The sequence below is a fragment of the Neomonachus schauinslandi genome, chromosome 13, assembly GCF_002201575.2.
Source record: "Neomonachus schauinslandi chromosome 13, ASM220157v2, whole genome shotgun sequence".
NCBI classification, from domain to species: domain Eukaryota; kingdom Metazoa; phylum Chordata; class Mammalia; order Carnivora; family Phocidae; genus Neomonachus; species Neomonachus schauinslandi.
In genome coordinates, this window is record NC_058415.1 from 78,785,076 (window position 1) to 78,794,754 (window position 9,679).

The following is a 9,679-nucleotide window of genomic DNA, read 5'->3' on the forward strand; positions in this document are numbered from 1 at the left end:
TCTGGAGTCTCTAGAAATTCCACAGCCCCCCAGAACTTCATCTACTTTTGTGGGTTGCTAATTCTTAGAATGCAGACGTGTGAGCTGACCACTTGGAAGCAATCGTATGTCCTAGATGTCTGCCCTTCCTCCATCTGAATCAGCTAGGAATCTGCAAACTCGGCCGTGCCACGTTACCCCCAGGATCCATTATTTCTCACTGAGGTTCCCACTGGCTCATTTGCAGGACCTTTGAAAGGCTGGATGAATTATATCTCAGAAACCCCTCCGGGCCAGTATTGGGTTAACCCTTACAAAGGGTTCTAGCTGTTCAGATGGGTCATTTACTTGGAGCCCCGCTGTTCCAACCTTTGCAATTTACACAAAAACGATTGCATCTCGCTTTTGTTAATTGCCTTATGAATCTACCTCCTCACCCGGGGGGCGGGGGGGGGGGGGGGGGAAGATACAGTCTCTTAGCTTCTCCTAAAGCGGCCCCGATATGGTTGTACACGGCTCCACACCCTGTGAGAAAATCTCCGCACACTGGGAACAGGATTTGTTCCAAATGATCTATGTGGTGTCCGCACCAGGTTGCTATTCCCATATGTGGCCTCCACTGGGTAACAGACAGGCCCAGTAATTCACCCCTCCGAACTTTCTCACACCCAGTCTTGTCCAGTCTATTCTCCTTAAGGCCACCTGCAATCTCCAAAACACAGTTCTTTTGAGATACAAAGGTTCCCCCTCACCCTCATATGAAAAAAAGAAATTAATTTCACTTTTCCTCAGCCTCATTATCTTCTTAATTGCCTTCTTGGCCCCCTCAGTAGCAAGGACTGTCTATGGATTTCCAGGCAGCCTTTTTAGGCTACTGCGTTCCAGGAGGACAGTGGGTTTCATGCTACCACTTAAAGGACTGTCTATGGATTTCTAGGCAGCCTTTTTAGGAGGACAGTGGGTTTCATGCTACTACTTAATCGCTCTGATGTGAAGAGTTACAATAGTAGCACATCTCTCCTACTCTGTCCCTGTGTCTGGAGTCACAGTCTGTGCCCTGAGGTGTGACTTTTGTTCGATTTGCTCATTTTTGAGAAGATATCTAAACATTATGATGAAGCATGACCATCATGTGCTGTCTCTCCATGCCCTTGCAAGAACTTTGTCATGCAATATTTCATTGAGCTGGGGCAAATCCCTTCAGTGAGGCAGGTCACTATCTCAATTTGCAGAAGCCAAGCCCAGAGAGGGGCAGATAGGTTCTTAAGGTGGTCCAGAAATACAGGGATAGGAGCCGGGACTAGAATCGGGTGCCCTGAGCCCCTGTGTTCTTACTACGTGACATTTTTTTTTTTTTAAGATTTTATTTATTTGTTTGACAGAGAGAGAGTGAGAGCAGAAACACAAGCAGGGGGAGTGGGAGAAGGAGAAGCAGGCTTCCCGCAGAGCGGGGAGCCCGATGCGGGGCTCGATCCCAGGACCCTGGGATCATGACCTGAGCCGAAGGCAGACGCTTAACGACTGAGCCACCCAGGCGCCCCACTACGTGACATTTAAAATGAATGGAGATAGAAAATGAAAAGATATGTTCTCTGATCTCCAGACCTTATAGTCACTGCCATCTTCCTCCTCCTCACCCCCCTCACCCCCCGTGTCTTCCTCTCATCTTTACCTTCCCCAAACTCTCATAGACTTCTGAAATGGCAGTTGTCCATCTACCATGAATGATCATTATGGATTTGCAGACCTCCTCTGTTAGATTGCCAGCATCTGGCAGGATTCATCACGGTCTCCACCAAGTCTTTTTGTTCAAGGCCTTTCCCAGACAAGATACCCAATAAATATCTGCTGATCCAAAACGATGCCAGCTTTTGTTTTACCAGACTTCATTTCAGCTACCTTCTCTCCAAGTATTCATTCTCTTTCTCCTTTTCTATCCATTTCCCCCTCTCCAGTTCTTCCCCTCCCTTTAGAGCTGCGTGCGTCCAGAGTGTGCAGCATTCAGAGCAGGACTAGAAATTAAGATGAAATGAACACACTGAAATGACGGATTAAAAATGGACAAGATGAGAGGCGCTTGGGTGGCTCAGAAGGTTAAGCGTCTGACTCCTGGTTTCGGCTCAGGTCAGGATCTCAGGGTCCTGAGATATAGCCCAGATCAGGCTCTGTGCTCATCGGGGAGTCTGCTTAAGATTCTCTCTCTCCCTCTGCCCCCGCCCCCCAACCCCCCTCATGCACGAATGCACTCTCTCTCCCTGTCAAATAAATAAATCTTTTTTAAAAAATGGACACGATGGAAACCTGTCAAGGGCACTTGATGCTGAGCTCCTGTCTCTTCTCAGCTCTCCACAGTCTTCTCAGCTCAGTCCTCAGGCTCTCCATTCCCCAAGCAGGGACATTTTGGTGGGGGGGGGGGGAGGGTGGATGGCTGTGGAATTCTAGACTTTTTATTCCTGCATCTTTTACAAGGCCTTTTGATCTGGCCCCACCTACCTTTCTTATTTCCATCTCACGACATTCTCTTTCTCATTTGAGAGCTCCAGCCACAGGATCGCTCAGCTCTCCTAAGCTTGCACATGTTTAGTGACTTCATCTTTATTGTCTGCCACACGGCTGGCTTCTCCTCACCTAAACAGGTCCAGTGCCACGCTCTCAGAGAAGTCTCTCCTGGCTACCCTATCTAAAGTTACATCGTCCACATTCTTAATTATTTGCAGGGCATTTACTATGACATGAAGTTATTTCGCTTATCCATTTGCTTACCCATTTATACCTATCTCTCCCCATGAGACTCTGGGCTCCACGAAAAGAGGACCATGTTCATAGCACATCTCTGATGTCCAGATCTGTGCTACTCAATATGGTAGCCACGCATCAAAGATAGCTACTGAAATTGAAATTAAAATTAAAATTGGATTCAATTAAAAACTCAGTTCATGGGGCGCCCGGGTGGCTCAGTCGTTGAGCGTCTGCCTTCGGCTCGGGTCGTGATCCGGGGGTCCTGGGATCGATGCTCAGCGGGGCGTCTGCTTCTCCCTCTCCCTCTGTTCCTCCCCCTGCTCATGCTCTCTCTCTCTTTCTCTCTAAATAAATAAATAAAATCTTAGAAAACAATAAAAACAAACTCAGTTCATCAGTAACACTAGCCACATTTCAAGTGCTCAGAGTCACATGCGTTTGGTGGCTACCATATTGCACAGCACAGAGAACATATCCATTACCACAGAAAGTTCTACTTGATAGCTCTGGTCTAGAGCAATGCTTGGAAAATAGTTGTCACTTCATAAATATTTGTTGAATAAATGGATGAATCAGTGCTCCTTTCAATCCTTACTCAACTATAGGTCACCCTCGCCCTTCTGTGGCTTCTAAACTCTCTAAGTGTGATCAACTAAAGAATGCCAAGAGAACAAGATCCAGCTTGGCAAGGGGCCCAAACGAATGTTACAGGACACAGAGCTGTGGCAAGAGGGCCTCCCGAAGTAGAGTATTTGTGATCATATGATTATGTTTCCACAATATGGGAAGAACTGATAATTAGAAGAGAATTATATTTGTGTTGTATGATTTCAGAGACTTACGGACATAAGGCAGATTTTGGGTCACAGTGAGGAAACATTCCAACAAAGCTCTCCCTTTACAGCATAGGCTAGTTTGTGTGCTAATGATTTCACCGTTGATAAAAGTACTAAAAATGAGATTGAGTGGATACGCGTTATAGGTATCACAAAAAATTCTTGAATCCTTGAATAAGGAGAAAGGTCTAGTTAATGAGAAACCTTAAAACACTGAGACTCTTTGATCAAATGGCTCCATGACTCCTTCATGACATCGATTTCAAAGAGTTAATATGGTGCCCCGAGTTATACTAAAATCCACTGAACAACCCAATCCTGTTGGCCACCCACAATGGTTACCATTAACACAGTGGTCCACCAGAAAGAGCAGAGATGTTGAAGCAAGGGGGATCTAGGTTCTAATTCTAGCTGTGCTGGTCACGTGACCTTGGGCAAGGGCCCTAGCAGGCATGAGTTTCACTTTCTTCTTCTATGAAAGGACTGTATCTGCCTCACTGGGTGGAAAGGAAGATTAAATGAGAAGAGAACTAAAGACCCTGGAACACAGTAGGGCAAAGGTCACTTCCAAGTAGGACCTAATTTCACCTGTCTGTATCATCATTAACATTCCTATATTGACAGTATTATAAGGCGGCATGATTTTGAAGCCATGATTGGATTGATTTGCATGAACATGAAACAATTATCGGAAGGAGGAAGAGTAAGAGAGAGAAAGATGCAGCTATTATTGAGACCGGACTCAAGATGTAGCAGCAAACACTCCCAGAGCAACTACTATGTGTCAGTCCTTGGGGATAAAAAAATGCTCTTACCAAGACCATACTGAAGAAGGCAAACTAGACATATTTCCGCGGGGCTACAAAATAGGGGAAATAGAGACACAAGCTAAAATAGTGTCTCAGACAAAATTATATGAGAGAACAGGGGAGAAAGAGATTTATTCCAAAATAAGATTTTGGGAAGACTTCTTGGAAGGGTCATTTGAGCAGGATGTTAAAAGGCCAGTAAGATTTTTAAAAGTAGAGGCTGAAGCTGAGAGACAGAGGAAGGAGAAAGGGTTAGAATAGAAAACAACAAGGGGGGTTATTTGGAGAATGACATTTGAAAATTTGTCCTCTTCACATGACCCCCATTTTGTCTTTAATATGATTACCAGAAGTTCAGTGGCCAATTCATTACCTTTGAATTTTAGCAAAGGGAACAAGGGGAGAGAAGGGCAGGTTACGTCTAACCTTAGAGGCCTGTTCAGGTGATAGTACTGGTGATTCATCTAAGGAATTGGGAGGGAACAAGCTAGAAGATGTCAATCAGAAAATGTCTCCTCACACAACCGCAGGCCCTTTGGGCAAAGACCTTCCAGAGAAACGGAAGACATTGTAGTCAATAGCATAAACTCTTGCAAGCACTAAGACATTTTATTGGAACTGGTCAGGGGAGAGGGTTTTTTAAAGTCCCCCCCTGTACCATTTCAAATATATTCATTGCAGCTTGAGCTGGGCCATGGAAACTCAACGGGGGCCCAACAGCTGATTTGGAATCTCAGAGCTGGTTCTCCTTGGTTGAAATGGAGTCACAGCTCCCCCTTCTGGGAGCTAAAGCGCCATCCAGCCTCGGAAAAGCCTGCGTGGAAGGCTCTATTGCAGATGGGCCTGAAACCCCCATGTTTTTTTCTCAGTGCTCGCCGGCACCCCAAACATCGAGGAGTCTGGGAACACTTTTACGATGAGCTTGGTTCTGACTTCTCAAGAACCCGTCCCTCACAGAGCTTTCTATCTCCCCCTCCCTGGGATGATGAGTCCCGGTCTTCGTGTGGGTGATGCCTTTTATATAGGGGAACACGATTTGGTGTGGAGGTTGAAATTCCCTTTTGGGGAATATGGCAAGCAGGGAACGTTTCTAAATCCGTGTGTGCACATGTGTGTGAGTGCATGTACACATGTGTGCTTGCGCAAGTTCCGGTGACTGCAGTATGTATCACTGTATAGGGCAAGAGTCTCATGAATACGAAGAAATTAATCTGCCTGAAGTATTTGCATCAGTAAATGGGTGTACACTTGGCTCTCTGGAAGGCAAAGTATTCCTTAATAAAGAACTCAGGTATAGTCCAGATGCTCTGCTGGACTCCGTCTCCCGGTCATAATCAGTACTGGGTCCTTGCCTGTGTCTAATTCTCTGTGTGTGTCTGTGTGTGTGTGTGAGTGTATCTGTCTGTCTGTCTGTCTAGTAGGGCAGCGATTAAAGCACTGGACCCTTTCTCTCCGGGGTCATGTTTCCAGATGGAGCAGCTCTGAAATGAGAAGTCTGCTGAGGGATGACAGTGATTGTTTTAGGTGGGAGCAAAGTGGCCGGATGGGAATAGGGAGCAACACACAGTCCCTGGGCAGTGTGGTGGATTAGAAAGGACATTGATCCAGGTGTCAGGCAGCATAGGATCTAGCCTGGGCATACCATGAACTTGCTAGAGAATGTTATGGAATTCTCCTCCCCTCTCTGGGCCACAGAGTCCTGCCTGTCTGTTCTTCAGTATTCCTCCAGCTTCAATTGTCTACGAATTGGAAAAGAGATAAAACGAGAGCAGTTCCGAACACAGGGTCTCCTCCTCTGATTTCACCCCCCCCCAAAAAAATGAACCAGGGAGCCCTGCTCTGACATGAGTTTCTCGAAGCAGATTCCTTGTGGCCCTGTGAAGGCTGCAGCCTGAGGTATCAGCCTCTGGCTGGAGACTCGTGTGTCTGCGAGTGTCTGCAGGTAGCATCGTCACCCACCCGCCAGGGCAGGTCCTTGCAAACATGTTTGCTTTTATCTCTCCCCAGAAGACACACACACATATGCACGCCTACACGCACGCGCGCACACACACACACATAATTTTAAAAACACAATTATATTTCTACTTTTCTTTTCCCCAAAAGGTCTTTTCAGTGGCTCCTTGCCGGCCAGGTTGAACGAGAGGCTGTCCCAGCATCTCAGCCCTTGTCCCCCACCAGCCTCTGTGCCTGATGGCAGAAGGGCTGCCTTTTTACCTTGGGAAAGTAACAGCTGCCGAGTCTGGAAGCCATGCTAACAGCAGTAAAACTCAGCATTTTTTGCTGAGTAGGGCAAGCCTTGAAGAGGCAGCCGGGAATCAAATCGATGGTTGGCCCCAGAGTCCAAGCCCAGCAGGACCTAGCCAGGGTAGCGCAGGGACTTACCAAGAGAGCCTCCTAGGAGGTGGAGGAAAGAGGAAAAGAGGGACTTGACCCACAGTGTCTTCCTTACTGACATTCTCCAAACAGCCCCCGTGCCCTTGGCAGTATTTTGGAGCCAAGCAAGGGATGTGAGGTGCAAATCGACAGCAGTTTAAGTCAATTACCGCCACATTCTGCCATGAATTCCCCACCCACAACCCTTCCCAAATTGTAGATCTCCCTCAGTACTGAAACACACACACACACACACACACTCTCTCTGCTCTCCCATTTTCCTCCTAACTCCAATGGAGCCATGAGGAGGCACAGTTTAGGAAAAGATTCTCTTGGGGCTTCCCAAGCCTCTCTGAAATAGGGTAGGGAAGGAAGAATCTCTTAGGAAGTGCCCCATTCATCTCCTTCCATATTACCCAGAGCTGCCCCCAGATGAAATTTTCTCTATGATCTGTGTAACTATCATGGATGAGCAGGTCCCTGAGGACTCTTCTCCTTTCCCTTTAGGGGGATCCATGCAAACTTGCCCAGATCCTCCCCAAAAGCACCAGTAGCTGGAGGTGCTGTTATGCTCTTACGATGACAAACGGAGAGGTAGGGTAGACTCTATCCCAGACTCACCAACCCCCACACAAGGAACCCACCGCTGACTTCTCCCTTTCTCTTTCACCCACTACCCAGTGACTCCAAATTCCCATCAGAATCCTGGAGCCTGCCCAGTGTGGAATTTAAAGTGACAGCATGTCATTGCCTCAGGCTTTGGCCATTTCTCTTTCATATTAAACGGTGAGTCCAAGTATACCAGGTCCCCATGGTTTGGAGGAATTTTCCTTCATGGGTACCAATATTGGGCTAAATAAGGTGCCATCCTTATCCCCAGAATGCTCCCCAAACCCCAAGCCCAGAGCACCAAGAGGAAGTCCACAGCGGGTTTCCCGATGGCTACGTGATCCTATAGTAAGGATCCCATTCCATGTAAGCTGGAGAGACCTAATTAAAAAGACACACAAGCGCACACATACAAACACATACGTACAAACATGCACATACACATCGCGCCTTAAGTAGGTTACAGGACCTCTTTACCCCCTCCCCTACACACACATGAACACACACACACACAGCACAAACACACGCATCAAACGCAAACGACGCTGCACACGCAAATACACACTAGCACCACATCAAGTTCCCACCATGGTACACACGTCTGGAGCGCGCGGGGGGGCACACACGCCACTTACTAAAACCCGCATTTAACCCTTGGCGCCCCAGAATACACAGCCCTCCCCCTCCCGGGAACCTGCGAGGACTTGGAGGCGGCGGGGTTGGCCGACGGAAGAGCCGAAGGGTGCCGGGAGGGGGAGGGGCGGGGCGGGCGGGGGCGCCCCGAATGCGGTCCGGGGCCGTCTCCAAGGGCAGCGGGGCTGCCGGGCTCTGTGCCCGGCGCCGCCTTACCTGGAGTCAATGTCCGTCTTTGGCGGAGAGCTGCGGCAGGGCGCTTTTTATTCGGCTCGGTGGGAACTTGGGAGAGCCCGGCGTCCAGCTCGCATACCGGGAACGGCGCGGGGACTGCAGGCGTGGGGGTACCTGGCTCCTAGCAGCCTGGCTCATACTCAGCCGTAAAGTCCCCTTCGCTGGTCCCGAGGACAGGCATGAATCCCGGCTCCGGAAGGCGGTCACTACTCCCTCAGCCTCCCGGCTCTCTCGCTCTCGCTTTGCTCTCTGGCTCGCTCGCTCTCTCCCTCTCTCGCTCGCTCGCCTGCGCTTTCCTCCTCCCCCCGCGCCAGATCAGTTCGCAGTCGTGGGGACCCGGAGCGAGGCGGCCAGCGAATGGAGAGGGAAGTCCAAGTGCGCGGCGGTCTCCGGGCGGGGAGCAGCGGAGGCCGGGCTACGCGGGGGGAGGGACTTACCCGGCGACGGGCGAAAATGAATGGGGGAGCGGCTGCCGGGGGCGGGGAAGGAGGAGCCAAGAGCCGGGGTTTATTCTGAGGAGTGTTTTGTACATCTTTAGGCGGAGGAAGAGAAGGGAGAGGAGGAGAGAAGAAGGCCTTCTCCGAGGGAGGGGCAGCCTGGGTGGGCTGAGGCTGAGCCACTGGGGAGCGTCGTGGGTCTGGGGATAGGGTGGCGTGTATCCGTGTATGAGCACCCAAAGGGACTGTGTGTGCGGTGTGTGTGCGCAAACCCCGCATCGTGGTGTTTTTAAGCGTGTCTGTAGCTGTGTGCGTTGCGAGTATTTGAGTGCTGCTGGGTATGAGGGTGCTAGTGTGTCTGTGTGTATCTAGCTAGTGCGGTTTTGTCTGGGGAGGTGACTGTCTGGGTCCATTTGTATCCGTGTGCCTCTCTAAGAGTATTTAAGACTGTTTGTTTCTCTGTATGTGTAGGCATGAGCCCACGTAACCTCCCGGAATTAAGCAAGTGCTTCTCTACGTGGGCAGGATGTAGGAGCGAGAAGCTGATGGGACTCAAAGTTCTCTCTATACCACCAGAGGCAGAGAAGGGGTGAGGGTGTGGGGGCTAAGGCATTAATACGGAGAACCAAAGACTCCAAATTTAGCCTGAGGTGCAGGCTCCAGTTGCTGACACGGGGCCTCTCCCTGAAGCAGCAAAGAAGGCCAGTACACGATCTAAATTCTCACGCAGTGCATATTCTGTATGTTTGCTTACTTTGCTGCCCCTTCTTCTTCCTCCTCCTCTTCTTCTTATTCTTCTTTAAATTAAAAAAAAAAAAAGATCAGCAATGAAGATTGCTAGTCCCTGGAAGCTTAGGCAAGGATAGGTAACATCAGTGAAGCTACCAGATGGAGGGGCACGGAGCAATAAGGAAAAGGTGATGAGAAATTTAAAGGAACCCGGATTTAGTAAAAGTGTCAGCTCTAGTTGGGTTAAAATCCTGTCCGTGATCTTGGCCAAATTACTTCCCTCTTAAACCTCAATTTC

The 9,679-nt window shown here is 49.0% G+C and overlaps 1 protein-coding gene across 1 annotated transcript in view; it reads right to left on the reverse strand.

The window, feature by feature from the left end:
• The window catches only part of BRINP1 (BMP/retinoic acid inducible neural specific 1), a 171,670-nt gene extending 163,438 nt beyond the window's left edge, over window positions 1-8,232 (reverse strand). The window contains exon 1 of the mRNA XM_021691503.1: window positions 8,198-8,232. The gene's annotated coding sequence lies outside the window, so the exon portion shown is untranslated. The remainder of the gene's footprint in view (window positions 1-8,197) is intronic.
• Window positions 8,233-9,679: the final 1,447 nt, after the last annotated feature.